This window comes from Dasypus novemcinctus, chromosome X (genome assembly GCF_030445035.2).
Source record: "Dasypus novemcinctus isolate mDasNov1 chromosome X, mDasNov1.1.hap2, whole genome shotgun sequence".
Classification (NCBI taxonomy): domain Eukaryota; kingdom Metazoa; phylum Chordata; class Mammalia; order Cingulata; family Dasypodidae; genus Dasypus; species Dasypus novemcinctus.
The window spans coordinates 48,302,508-48,318,367 of record NC_080704.1 but is presented as its reverse complement, the minus strand read 5'-3'; positions in this window follow the sequence as shown (position 1 = coordinate 48,318,367).

Here is a 15,860-nt window from a genome sequence, read left to right as displayed (position 1 = left end):
CAGGCAACGTGGTCCTGGGGGGTAGAGAAAGGGGAGAGATGGGGCTTCACAGCTCAGGTGCTATGCCTCCAGGATGCTAAAAGGAGCTCCAACAGATAAGGGTCCTCCCATCATTTGCTACCAGTACCTTTCCAATGTCACCACCACAAGAGGAACCAGAGATTCTTTCATTCAAGTCAAGACTTCAAAAGTTTCATTTTTCCTCTTTGGGATATCATTATATGCTCCCTTTATGTAACGTTTATTTTACAGAATGATTTTATTGATGAATAAGGTAACCTTAGCATTCCCAATTCATGCTGTGCAATCCTGAGTTCTACACTTGGTTTCCAAATCTATAAAATGGAGCAGCTGACCTAAATTGTTTATAAGACCCAGTCCCACACTAAAACTATAAGATTACAATACTTGGGAAAGTACTGTTGCAATCACTAAAAGGACAGAAGCTTGACTGGATTAATATAAGGATTAGACTAGAGGCATTGTGCGCACCTGAAGGACACCTAGCTGGATAAGGTGGGGGATAAGCTCTGAGGACCCATGGGCTCTTCAGACACCACATGAGAAAATTAGTTCAAACCATAATTCTCCCTCTCTATGTACTACCACCAAGAGGGTGCTCTGTTCCCTGCCCTGTCCACAGGAGATTAGATCAGAGCCCAGATGGGAGCTGAGAGTACCCATAAGTGAATAAGCAAATAATTCAGGACATGCTCCATGGGGGGGGGGGGGCCTTCTGGTTAAATAACCCATTCAAATACTCTCTTTGTCCACCCAACTTCTGTTTTGGAACTTTGACAGGAATGAAGGAGTGTCCTCAGTGCATGGCTGTGGCCCCAAGCCATTTATGCCTACTGTCAAGGTCAACAATGAAGCTCATAGTTTAGAACGGAGCCCAGAGAATTCAGCCCTCACAGAATTATGTTGCTGAAGGGGCAAATTCTTCTTCTACTGCACATTTTTCTGCACCAACAATAGCAGATTACATTTAGTAATGGATATTTATTTTGTCCTTTCCATAGTGTCATCCAGAGAAACAGAACAGATAGGATACATATATAAAGCAGGTCTCAGGCAGGAAATTTTGAAAAAGGTGATTCTGGAATCCAGCATATCTGAACCCTGTAGGGCCAGCAGGAAGTTAACTGGCTGCAAAGGAAGCAAAAATTTTTTCTGTCCTCTGAAATCCTCAGTTTTCACTTTAAGACTGCTTGGATAAGGAGACTTCTCTCATTGCTGAGGACAAGCTCCTTTGTTGATTGTAGATGCACTCATCCATAGATGCAATCAACTGACTAATGATGCAACTCCATCTATGAAATAACTTCACAATAACAATTAGGCCACTTCTTGCTTGACCAAACAACTGGACACTATAACCAGGCCAAGTTGACATGTGAAATTAGCCATCACTGCTGGGAACCTCACAAGCCTGACCAGCTTGGAATCCCAGAAGAAATTTGCACTCCAGCAGGCATGGAAAAACAGGAGACAAGTGGAAGGATGGACTGAGGATGGCCAGTTCATACAACTCTCTAGAAACTCCCTGCTGGTTTTAGAAGTCAAGCAAATCCTCTGTCTCATTTCCATCCTGATCCTCTCGCAAAGATGGATCAAAATTGAGGCTTTGATGGAAGATGTTGATGATGTGGGAGGGATGGGGTATGGGGGGTGGGGGGTATATGGGGACCTCATATTTTTTTAATGTAACATTTAAAAGAAAATAAAGAAAACAATTGAGGCTTTTCTCTCCACCCACAGGATAAGTACTGATCTGCTGGGTCAATTGCAAGACTCTCAAAGGATCATATTTTCCAGTTGGAGAAGTGGCAGTATATTAAACAGTCTCCTGTTTCACCTCACTCTGAGGATAAGGCTGATCAAGCCCACCTCTGCTGGAAGGGTGATGGAGGAGAGGGGTGAGAACTCCACCAATTGCTCTAAACTGCCTTTAGCAGGGCATTAAGGGTAAGCAAGCTCTTCTCTGTTTCTCAATTTCTGCAACTTCCCTGCCCTAATTCTAAGCCAAACACACCACCAGAAGATATTAATTTGCCAATCTCTCTCCTAGGCATATAGTTTCTCTAGGCACCAAGAGGCAAGATACGAAGGTAGGATTGAGATATCTCTATATCATCCTAAAACATCCCAAACCACCACAATTTCTAACATCTGCCTCTGAGTGTTTTTTTATATTAAACAAAAAGATGAAGTAAGGAAAACTCTACACACCCCTTGTGGTGTTTGCTCTAGACAAGAGATGAATAAATTTGCATATAATTTCTCAACCATGGCCAATGGGAAGTGAAGCCCTTCCTAAAAGATGGACTCATTTAAAGAGTTATTATTTTAAAGCCAGTGCTAGTGTAGTAGTTAAGTGGTTGGACTCTGCAACATCCTGCTCCAGGTTCCAGTTCTGCCTCAGTTGCTTAACTGCATGATCCTGAACACTTTACTTAACCTGTCTTCACCCCAGTTTCTTTAATTATAACATGAGACTAAGAGATTATTGCAGTATCCACATTTTGAGTAAAGATTAAATGACTTAACATGTGAGCCTGAAACCTGGAAAACAACAATAAATGTCAGTTTGTCCTTTTCATTAAACTAAGATGGAGTGTGTGGGCACATGTTAGCAGATCAACTTAATGAGCATGGGGACCTACTAAGGTAAGCTGGAAGGTAGTTTAGGGTATATGAGAAGAGCTGAACTTCTTTAAAATTGAATAGAGCTATGTTTTTTACCTAAAGTCTCTTTTATCCAATATTATTTTAGTCACCCCAGCTCTCTTTTGCTTACTACTTGCATGGTGCATTTTCTTCCATCCTTTCACCATTAATCTACCAGTATTTTCTGAATTTAAGGTAAATCTTTTGCAGACAGCATATAGTGGAGTTATACTTTTTTATCATTTCTGCCAATCTCTGCCTTTTGACTGGAGAGTTAAATCCATTTACATTTAAAGTCATTACTGATAATACAGGTCTTTCTTCTGCCATTTTGCTATTTAGCTTTTGTAAGTCTTGCACCATTTTTGTCCTGCACCTCCATTGAATCCTTCTTTTACATTTATTTGCTTTCTTGTGTTATACCAAATTGAGTACCTTCTCATTTCTATCTAGATATATTTTTCATCTATTTCCCTTGTGGTTGCAATAGGGTTAAAAAAATTTTTTAAGATTTATTTTTTATTTTTTTCTCTCCCCTTCCCCCTCCCCCTGTTGTCTGCTTTCTGTGTCCATTTGCTATGTGTTCTTCTGTGTCCACTTGTATTCTTGTCAGTGGCACCAGGAATCTGTGTCTCTTTTTGTTGCATGGTCTTGCTACATCAGCTCTCCCTGTGTGCAGCCCCACTCCTAGGGAGGCTGCACTTTTTTCACATGGGGCGGCTCTCCTTACGGAGAGCCTTGCGTGTGGGGCTCCCCCACATTCCTTGCATGTGGGGCTCCCCCATGTGGGGGACACCCCTGTATGGCATGGCACTCTTTGCACACATCAGCACTGTGTGTGAGCCAGCATCACCACATGGGTCAGGAGGCCCTGGGTTTGAACCTTAGACCTCCCATGTGTTAGGTGGATACTCTGTCCATTGATCCAAATCCATTTCCCTAGGGTTAAAATTTAACATCCTAAATATGTAACAATATATTTAGTTTGATACCAACTTAACTTCAGTAGTATGCACATATACATATTTCCTATACACATCTATCCCTCCATCATTTTTCGTACTTGTACAATGTATGTTGAAAGAACATAGAGCAGTATTTTAATGCACTTGTATTTTAGCACCCTTAGGAAATAAGAGTGGAGTTACATACCAAACAATACAATAAAACTGGAATTTATAATTACCCAAATGATTACCATTACTGAAGGTCTTTATTTATTTATGCTGCATGGAAACACTGTCTAGTGTCCTTTCATTTCAGGCTGAAGACCTCCCTTTTAGCATTGCTTGTAGGTTACATCTAGTGGTGATATACTCCCTCAGCTTTTGTTTATCTGAAATTGTCTTAATTCCTCATTCATTTTTGAAAGAGAGTCTCACAGTATAAAATTCTTTACTGGAACTTGCATTCATTCAGCACTTTAAGTATTTCAACCCACTGCCTTCCCAAGGTTTCTAATGAGAAATTGGCAATCAATCTAATTGGAACTCTCCCTTGTATGTAACACATTCCTATTCTTTTGCAGCTTTCAGAATTCTCTCCTTGTCCTTTGCATTTGATAGTGTAATTAATAAAAGGCCAGGCATATTTTTCTTCACCTTTATCCTGTTTGGTATTCTCTGAGCTTCTTGGATGTGCATATTTACATCTTTTGCTAAATTTGGGAAATTCTCTGTCACTACTTCTGCTCCTTTTCTCTTTCTTCCCCTTTTGAGACTCCAATAATGCATATATTGGTGTGCTTGATGGTGCCCCATAGCTCTTATGCTATTTTGGCTTTTAGTATTTTTTTCTTTCTGCTCCTCAGCCTGACTCATTTCAAGCGTTGTTTCTTCAAGTTCACTGATTCTTTCTTTTGCCAGTTCCAATCTGCTCTTGAAACCCTCCTGGGAATTTTTCGTTTCAGTTATTGTGGTCTTCAACTCCAGTTGTTCTGCCTAGTTTCTTTTTAAATTTTATATCTCTCAGACCTCATACTGTTCATTCATTTTTTTTCCTGATACCCCCATAGTTCTTTTTCTTTACTTTCCTTCATCTCCTTAAACATTTTAAGATCATTTTTTAAAAGGCTTTGTTTGGTATGTCCACATTCTGGTCTTCACTGGTGTTTTCTGTATTTTTATCCTCTTCCTTTGGATAGGTCATTATTTCCTGTTTCTTTGCTTGCATTGTACTCTTGTTGTACACTGTACATTTTAATATTTTAAAATGTTAACTCTGAGATTTATTCCCTGGGGTGTCTGTTTCTTGCTTTTGTAACCAGGTGGTGTAAGACAGAGATTTTCTTCCACTTCAGTCCTCTTATCTGGAAGGTCTGCCCAAGGCAAGTGCACTGTGCAGGATTTTCCCTGTCTTACTGGGCCTCTGTCTAGTCTTTGGCTTTTGCTCATTAGTTGTTTTAGAATTCCCATGTTTATAAGAGGTTTGCCCCTCTGTTTCCAAGGGTACAAACTTCCCTCTCTCAGGTATCTGAAGCCATCAGGCCTTTGTCCCAGACTGTCCATCTCTATAGTTTTTTACATTACTTTCATTGTCCTGCACTGCTTTTGCCTGGTGGGCAAATTCTTAGAGGCAGGTCACCCCAAGGAGGACTTTACCAATTCGGTCTTTACCAGTCAAAACAGGGCCAGGGATCCACCTAGAAGGCACAGACCAGCTCCAAAGTGTCCTGTGGAGGCAGCCAGGAAGGGTGCCAAAAACTTCTCTGATGGCTCCCCAAAGCTGAGCTGTCCTGGCCTGCTCAGCAAATGCAGCTTTTTGTCTTACTTTTCCCTGTAGCTCTGAGAAAGCCCTGCATCTTTAAATCTCCTTGCCTCTATTCCTGTCTGAAGAGGGCTGAAACAATGGCTGCTGTGGCCTTTGTCCAGAGCAGGTTGAAACAATAGCTGCCCTCAAAGTCAGGACCCTGATATCCTAATTTACTAGTCAAAAGCTGTGATTAATGATCAGCACACACACCACTCTTCTTGGGGAAGAGGATATTTATGTCCTTTCTGTCACAAGCCACTAGCCAGGAACTGGACCATGCATCATCTGGCTGCAAGAGTGGACAATCAGCACCAATAGTTTTGGAGCTCCCTACACTTCCATCTTCCCCAGAAGTCCAGAGGGGGCATTTTTCATTGGCCCAAGTGACAAAAAGTTTAAAACTAAACTATAAATTCTTTTTTTTTCCCTTTTTTCATAGTATTTTTATTATATATTTTTTGAAGATACATAGATCACAAAAATGGTACATTAAAAAATATAAAAGGTTCCCATAAACCCCACCCCCCACCCCACCCCACTCTTCCCACATCAACAACCACTGTCATCATTCAGGCACATTCATTGCATTTGGTGAATACATTTTGGAGCACTGCTGCACCACATGAATAGTGGTTTACATTGTAGTTTACACTCTCCCTCAGTCCATTCAGTGGGTTATGGCAGGATATATAATGTCCAGCAGCTGTCACTGCAGTATCATTTAGGACAACTCCAAGTCCCGAAAATGCCCCTACATCACATCTCTTCTTCCCTCTCCCTGCCCTCAGCAACTACTGTAGTCACTTTCTCCACATCAATGCTACAGTTTCTTCCATAACTAGTCACAATAGTTCTATAGTAGAATACCAGTAAGTCCACTCTAATCCATATTTTATTATTCCATCCTGTGGACCCTGGGATGTTGATACCCACTCCACTTCTATATTGAGAGGGGGCTTAGATCCCACATGGTTGATGGATGTGATTCTCCTGCTTGGAGTTGTAGGCACTCTCAGTTCCCTGGTGTGGTGGTTGACCAACCTCATCTCCCTTATAGCTGACCAGGGTAAATTCAATGAACCGGAGAGTAGGAGTTGCAACTCTGCTGAGGCTCAAGGCCCAGATGGCACATGGTCAGTCCAGAGGTTCAAGTCTCCTGGGTATACACCAACCCCAGCACCAACCACAGGTTCAGTAAAAGTGACAGAAGAGGCATGTGTAGAAAGGTCACATCTGAGTCCAACTGCCACCACACTCAGGAACACAAATTCCAAAGTAGGGAAAAATACACAGGATAAACATTTGAGATTTCAACTATTTAAAAGCAACCTCAAAGGCTAGATTTGACCTGTAGTAATTTGAAAAATATGTTGAGGCTCAATTTGAATTCTACATTCTGTGAATATAGAATTGAGTCACTAGAACTAAAAATGGAGCCTTGGAGATCCCCTTAACAATAAATTTCAATTCAACTGTCCTGGTTTGAGTCTTTTGTGACCCCTGAGAAAATAGTGTTCTTAAAGTGAACCCATTCCTGTGCCTATAAACTGAATGTAGATGGACCCTTTTGATTAGATTCAGTTAAGGGCCTTTGATTAACTTGTAGGACCCAGGGCATGTCTTAATCCTCTACTGGAGTCCTATATAAACTGAAGAAAGAGGAGAGGAAGAGCACCATTTTACCCTGCCATGTGAGAGAGGAGTCCAAGATTGATGGCAGCCACAGAAAGATAGAGACCCCAAGAGGCTGAGAGACAGGAGGGCTAGACTCAGAGAAGCAGCCAAATTTAGAGCATCAAAGACTGGAGGGGAAGAGAAGACAAGTCATATCTCTCATCGCCCATCACTGAGCTCAGAGAAAAAGTGAGCCTGGAGGAGAAAGCAGAGGCCAGTTGCCATTTTGCCTTGCCACATGGCAGGAGTCCAGGATCACCAACAGCTCACTTTTGGTGAGACAGCATCTCTCATGATGCCTTGATTTGGACATTTTCAAAGTCTCAGAACTATAAGCTTATACCCTAATAAATTCCCATTATAAAAGCCAACTCACTTTGGCTATTTTGCCTTGGCAGCCTGTCACAAACTAAAACAGAAATTGGTAGCAAGAGTGGGGTGCTGCTATGCAAATATCAAACATTTTGGAATGGTTTTACAAATGGAAAAGGGAAAGATTTTGGAAGAATTTATGATGCCTTGATTTGGACACTTTTCTCATCCTCAGAACTGTAAGCTTGCAAGCCAATAACCCCCCATTGTAAAAGGTATCCTATTTCTGGTATTGTTTTCACCAGCTTTCAGCAAACTAACACATATTTTGTTACCAGGAAAATGGGGTGCTGTAATTGCAAATACCAAATGCTAAATTAGGCTTTTAATTTGGTTAAGTGTACAGATGAGAAGAATTGTGAGATGCTTGATAGAAAAGTCCTAGATTGCTTTGAAGAGACTGTTGGTACAAATGTGGACCCTAAAGTAACTTCTGATGAGGTCTGAGACAGAAATGGTGGATGTGTCATTGCAACTGGAAGGAAGATGATCCTTGCTTTAACATGGCAGAGAATTTGGCAAAATTGACTCCTGATATTAGATGGGAGATAGAATTTGAAAGTGACAAGTGCAGACATTTAACTGAGGAGATTTCCAAACTAAATGTAGAAAATGTAGCTGGGCTTCTCCTTGCAGCTCACAGTAAAACATGAGGGGGAAGAGATAAGCTGAGAACTGAACTCCTGGACACAAAGGGAGTAGAAATCAATGGTTTGGGAATTTCTGAGATTTCAGAAAACAAGTCCCCAGGGAATAAGGCCCTATGTGAGACCTTAACTGAACTTGGAAAGACAGCCATTTCCTTGCAAGTCAGGATTGGAAATGCAGTTATCCAGAAAGGATTTGTGGAAATCCTTACTGTCTGATATCTTGGACACCTATGTCCTGCATACTAAACTAACAAGTTTTTTTGTGAGATCTATATGAGGGAAACCACTGTCCACCTGGACTAAAAGGGATAGAAAATGGAGCAATCAAAGGAAAAATGGCTTCAAAGGCAGAAGTATGGAAGCTGAGGTCCGAACTAAAAGCTTCTTGGGCCAAGAGAGGGGCCTTACCCATGTGTGCAGAAAGGGTGAGTTTGCCCCCAAGCATTTGAAGAAGGTGGGCCTTCTTCTTCTCCCTGTTGTTCATGAAGAGTGTTACCACCACATGATCCAGGGAGGGTGGGGCACATTCCCCAGGGGTTGGGGAGAGTTAGATCACCACCCCATGTTTTAAGTGGGTTGGGCCTGTGCTCTGGAGATTAAGGAGAGTGTGGCCATCATTCCAGTGTTCTTTGGGGGTAAGGCCTAGACTTAGAATGCCACCCAGATGCTTGATGAGGGTGGAGCTGAGAAGATAGCCATTGGGCAAGCCCTTGGAAGAGTTGAACTCCCACTCCATGAGGTCCCAAAGAGAAGAAACCATAATTCTATAGATGATTCTCTCAGACTTTGAAACCTAATGGAGTATGCCTTGCAGATTTTTTGAACCATTTGGGACCTGTGACCTTTCTTTTCCCCCCATTTTCTTCCCTTGGTAATGGAAATATTTATCCTGTGACTGTTCCTCCTTTGTATATTGGAAGTAGATAATTTGTTTTCAAAGTTTCATAGGTCTACAGCCATAGGGGAATTTTGCTCCCAGACAGACTGCATGTTTATAACCGATTTTTACAAGATTTTGTATTTAGCATTGTTATTGTACTCATTTAGGGCTTTTGAAATATTGTGATGGAATGAATGTATTTTGAATATGGAAAGCATATATATTTGTGGGTCCAGGGGGTGGAATGTCCTGGTTTGAGTCTTTGGTGGGCCCTCAAAAATCCTAAAGTGAATTAATTTCTGTGACTGTAAATCCAATATAGATGGGGTCTTTTGATTAGATAGGACCTAGGGTGGGTCTTAATCCTTTCCTAGAATCCTATATAAATAAAGGAAAGAGGAGAGGAAGAGTATCATTTTACTCTGCCATGTGATAGAAGACTTCATATCACCTGCAGCCATAGAAAGAAAAATCCCAAAAGGCTGGGAGAAAGACAGAGGCTGGAATCAGTGGAAGCCAAAGCTGAAGCAATAAAGCCCAGAGGTGAGGAGAGAGATAAGCCATAAACCTGATCCCCTACTGCTAAGCTCAGAGAGAAAGTCAGCCTGGAGGCAAAGGCAAAGACTAGCTACCATTTTGCCTTGCCACATGTTAGGATTTCAGGATCACCAGCAACCAACCCTTGGTGAGGCAGCATCTCTCATGATGCCTTGATTTGGACATTTTCACAGCCTTAGAACTGCAAGCTTGTACCCTAATATATTCCCATTATAAAAGCCAGCCCATTTCTTTTATTTTGCCTTGGCAGCCTGTAGGAAACTAAAATATCAACTTTGCTATTTTCTCCTACTTCTGTATGACTGTCTACTTACAGGCTAGAAGGAAATACACCAAAATATGGAGAATGCTTTTAACAGTGGGTGATTTACACTGTCTTTAAATTTTTTCTATGTGTCAAATACTTTTTGTGAGAATACTTTTATTCTCAACTAAAAGGAGTAAATATTGGGCCTAGGGTTGAGCAGTGTATTCCAACTGGGGCTTCTTTCATCTTTCCTGACTAAGACAAGCACATCCACATCAAGATCTTTGCACTTGCTCTTCCCCTGGATATCCAACTAACTTGTCCTTCACTGTTCGCAAATCTTTGACCAAGTGTCACCTTCCCAAAGCAGTTGTCTCTAATCATCCTATATAAAGATTGCAAACAGCCTCCATACTTACAGTACTGCCTTTCCTCCTCCCCTAATTATTTTTTCCCATAGCATTTTATAATAGCAGAAGGGTATGTAGGCAGACTAGATAGATAGATCTTATTTGTGTATTTTCTGCCCCCTGCCCCCAATAGAATTTAAGTTCCAAAGAGTCAATCTGGTTGTATCCCCAGAGCCTTGAACAGGGCTCAGCATATAGCAGTTCATCCATATGTTTATTGTATGAATAAATGAGTTTAAAAAGTGGGCTTCAGTTCAGTGCAGACCCCAGAAAGTTTGCAACCTAATGAGAGCTGCACTCTACATTTTTCTTCATTCAACCATGAACCACATCAGCTTTCTGAACATTCTCACCTAACAGCTCACTATTATTAAATTTGTGGTAAGTGAAACTTACAGACCCTTTGCACAGTAACTATTCTCATATGCTTTCCTTGTATAAACCATGACTCTATTTATTTTCATTAAATTTTAAGTTCAGATCCCTTCATTTATCTTGCAAGTATAGGCCATCCTTCCAGCCTGACAAGATCATTTTGAATTTTGATTCTAATATCTCTTATGTCAATTATGCTTCACAATATTGATTCTATAGATTTGATAAGAGCCCAATGGACATGGGGAAAGTTCTCAACAAATGGATAAGCTTGTACCAGCTAATTTATTAATATATGCATCTCTTGCTTAATTCTCTCAATGACTCTGTTAAATGCATGTTATTATCTCCAATTTACAGATGCAAAACCTGAGGCTCAGATAAGGAAGAAACTTGCTCAAGTCCTCACTTGTAGTAAGTGGTAGAGTCAGGATTTCTACCTGGATCACCAAAACCCACATGCAACTATTACCTAAAGATTGCCCCATGTTTTATGGCCATCAAGAGGCCTTAAGGTCCAGAATTAGGTTTCTGGCTACAATTCCAACTGAAGTTACTAAGGCTACACTTAAAGCAATACTCTGTGCTGGTAGTTAAACCTCCCTGTGCCAGGGAAGTTTTCAAAACATGAATTCCAGGTTCTACCCCTCTGAGTTTTGGATTTAACTGCTTGGTGTTAAGGGCTTGACAACTGCACTAGTTATGTTCTCCAGAGAAACAGAAATGACAGGAGTTATACATACATGTATAAAGATAGATATACAGATATTTATTCTAGGAATTGGCTTACATAACTATGGGGATTGGCAAGTCTAAATGCTGTAGGACAGGCTACAAACTGGAAACTCTGATAAAGGTGAAGTTGTATTCCTTGGGAGAAGCTAGATAGCTGAAGAAGAGGCAGAAAGTCTTCTTTCTGACTGCTGAAATCCTCAGATTACTGAAGGCAATCTCCTTTGTTGACTGTAGAGGCAATCAGGTATGGATGCAATCAACTGACTATAGAATCTTATATATATATGAAATACCCTTAAGTAACAGTCAAACCAGTGCTTGCTTGGCCAAACAACTGGATACCATAACCTACACAAGTTGACATATGAAATTAACCTTCACAACAACCTACTTTATAAAAACTCCCCAAGTGATTTTAAAGTGCAGCCAAGGTTGAGAACCACTGCATACAGCCAGAGAAGTAGAGGAAATACAAAAACTGCCAGCAAACATTTATTCTTAAATGAGAGAAAGATGTCATCTACACAACCCTCCAGATGCTTTTAAGATCCCAGGCATGTACTATGTATTTATGTATAGCCAAAACCAAAACCCCATCTTTTTTTTTTGGTTCCCTCTCTTGACTCCACCCAGGTTTCCTCCAGTTCCTCCCTGGGGTGATATATACTCCTCCCATCCCCCCAAAGGGCGAAACTTACTTTTCTTCCTAAGTCAGGTTTTGTATTCACCTGTAAGTGTTACCTGGGGTTAGTCCTGAGCCAACTCCCTTGCAGACCTTACTTGGAGAGAACCTTAAAGTCATTTGGTTTCCTTCCAAAAGTGAACAAACATTGTGATTTTAGATCTAAATTATGCAGAAAACCAAACATTTACACCAATGTGTGTTAAATGGACAGACATACTTTTGCACTGGCTTTGTACCTTTGTTTTATTTTTCTGCACAAATCTATTTTTTCTCACATGCATAAATCTACTTATTTCTAAAATCCCTTTTGAATTTGAACTTACTTATATGTTTTATAACCACTCTCATATATTATTTTGCATTTGTTCCTTTGTTTCCCTAAGCCACACTGCCTCTCACTCCATTTTACATTGGAAGTCCAACAGACAAAAATCTAAGAGCAACGTAGAGAAACTTACATTTTTGCAAATATTGAATTGACCCAGCTATAAAATAGTAACACAAAGAACAATTTATAATCTCCATTAGTGAGAATGCATTTCCCAGAGGTTTTCTTGGTCTGGTTTGGTTTTGGTTTTCATTTCCACCACCACCCCCACCCGCATCATCATGAAGTATCAAATACCCAGCTAGGTAAATTTTAAATGGTCAATTTAAACCTTCTGTGAACATGTTTATATTTAATGTTACTAGACCCTCCATTTCTGGAGTGATCAATTCAAGGCCTTCAGAGAACACCAAGAAAATAGGGTCAACATCAATTAAAATCCCCTAAATAGTAGTTTGCCTTTAATACATTTTTCCTCTTGAGTATATCAAACTCTAATCCTCTGTAATGTTGAGACTTTAGTCATGTATGTGCTGTATTTTAGAATATAGGTTGTGTCTCATTTTACTCACCTAATCAGTACAAAGGAATTAGTCTGAATTCAGTCTAATGGAGAAGAGGAGTCAATTATATTAATGCCTTTTTCTTAGCCTTTCCTGCCCTTCCATTATGAGCAAGGCATAATCCTTGACAGATTTTATGTTCAATAGCCAAACTCAGCATGTAAATGTGTTGCCTTCCCCCCAGTGTGGGACATGACTCCCGGGGATGAGCCTCCCTGGTGCTGAGGGATTACTACCAAGTACCAGCTGATGATGTAACTAGAAAATGACCTTGAATAAAATGGTCAATGCGGACCAACAGAATATCTCAGTCTACATATAATATCAGGAGTTAAAATGCTTTTTTACCTGAATAAAAGAGGGAAATGGAAAGGACAAATGAGTTTATATGGCTATGAGTCTCCAAAAAGAGTGAGGAGGTTATCAGAGGGGTTGCCCTTATGCACACCTGAGCAGAGTCCCAGAGACAGATAAAGTAGATACAACTCCAGGTATTGGTTCTGCTGAGAGCTACAGAGACCCACAGGTTCTATGGTCATGGCAGATGGAGTTCAGTGCCATCTCAGGTGACCCTAGTTTGAAGTTTGTGTTTCTGTGTGATGGAGCTGGGCTCAGATATGATCTTTGTCCACAAGCCTCTCCTGTTACTTTTACCGGAACTGTAGTTGGTGCTGGGGTTTAATGTATACCCAGGGGACCTGAATCTCTGGACTGACCATGTGACAGCCAGGCCCTGAGCCTCAACAGACTTGCAACTCCTACACTCTGGTTTATTGGACTTACCCCACTCAGCTAACAAGAAGGTGAAGAAGGTCAACCACCACACCAGGGAGCCAAGAGTGCCTACAACTGAAAGGAGAATTGCATCCAGCATCCATGTGGAATCTAAGCCCCCTCTTGATATAGATGTGCAGTGGACACAACCATTCTAAGGTCCACAGGATGGAGAAATAGAGTATGGATTAGAGTGGACTTACTGATATTCTATTCATGAACTATTGTGACTAGTAATCGAAGAAAATGTGGCATTGGTGTGGAGAAAGTGGCCATGGTGGCTGCTGGGGTAGGGAGTGGGAGGAAGAGATGTGATATGGGGGCATTTTCGGGACTTGGAGTTGTCCTGGGTGGTGCTGCAGGAACAGTTACCGGACATTGTATGTCCTCCCATGGCCCACTGGATGGACTGTGGAAGAATGTGGACTATGATGTGGACCATTGAGCATGAGGTGCAGTGGTGCTCAGAGATGTATCACCAAATGCAATGAATGTCTCATGATGATTGAGGAGGTTGTTGTTATGGGGGGAGGAGTGGGGGGAGGGGGTGGGGGTATATGGAGACCTCATATTTTTTGAATGTAACATTAAAAAATAAAGAAAGAAAAAACTATTTTATGTTTGAAAATGTGTTTTTCTCAGGGACTCTCCTCTTTTTCACAACTTCCCCCTCATCACAGTCCTTCCTGCACTTAAACACCATTATCTCCTCATTCTCAAGCTTGTCACTTCCTAGCTCATTCCACCTATCAAACCTTTCATTCAAGTAATTCATTCAAGAAGCTGTCATATATCACCTACCCAGTGCAGAGTAATGGGCGGGTTACAGAGTATAAGTAACAAAAAATTGGCCTCTAGTCCTTTATATAACCATCAGTTTTGTAAGGAATGGATAAGGTAAGCGTGTTATCTTTATTTTACAGATGAGGAAGTAGAGATTCAGAGAGGTTATCTTTCTGATAAGTGGTAGAGTTGGTACCAAAACTCAGTTGTGTCTGATTCCAAAGATCTTCCTCTGATTGTCCCATATAAACTCTCTCTGTGTAACTACAGAGTAATACACATAGACAATTTTCCTGGAAATTTAAACAAAGTCTCAAGTTCAAAGGGTTTTTATTTACAGGTAAACATTTCCATTTTGTTGAGATGGGTCTTTCAGAAATAGGTCTTTGGAGGCCTTTGGGAAGAAAAATGTTGTGTTTGACTGATATTTTATGGAGTTTAATCCAGCAACAACCAACAGAATGAGCTAGAGAGGGAGAAATGAGTCTGCACAGAGACCAGTGATCAAGCAGCTGATACAGTAGTAATGACATAGCCACATGGCATTTGGAGTTGATTAGGCCTAGGTTTCAATCCCAGGTCACTAAATACAAGTTCTGTGATCTTGGGCACACCACTTAACCTCTCTAAGCCTTAGTTTTCTATCAAGAGGATTACATGAGACAACACCAGGTCAGGCACATAGTAGAAGCTTCCCTCTTGAAAATCTCAGATGTAATGGTTGGTTGAAAGAGGTAGTGGTAAGGAAAAGAGTCTGGAAGGAACAGGACCAGCTGGAAGGCAAAAGTGATCATATAAAATAAATGACTAATGGGAAGAGATTGAGGAAGAGTTAATTCATACAGGACTTGTCACCTATGGAGCACTTTTAACTTTCCAAGAGCCCTTTCAAATACCTTATTTAGTTTTCCTATAGCATTGCAGCCCATAGTGTCTTGAGAAGATCCTGATTAATACCTAAATGTTATGAAAAGAGGTAAAGTGATCTTTAATAGTCCAATCACAAGTAACTTACTTTTTTCAAGACATGAACATTGTATTTAGAGTCACAGTTGACCCTTTTGGGATATTCAAGTCCCCAACCCATCCCATAATGGCAAACCAGTCTAATTTTGTGAACACACACAACTCTAGTGGTACTCCCATAATTATGTAAATATGTTATAAAGGGATATTCATTGCTGAGTTGTTTGTAATAGAAGAAAAGAAAAGAAATAACCTAAGTAACCATCAGGAAGGGGCATGTATATCCATTACATCATATCCATAATCTGGAACATTAGGTCATTGTTAAAAATAAGAAAAGTGATGTAACCTATGGACTATAGTTAACAGCAATATTGTAGTATTCTTTCATCAATGCCAAAGATGTACTGTGTTATTAATAGTGGAGTCTGGAAAATAT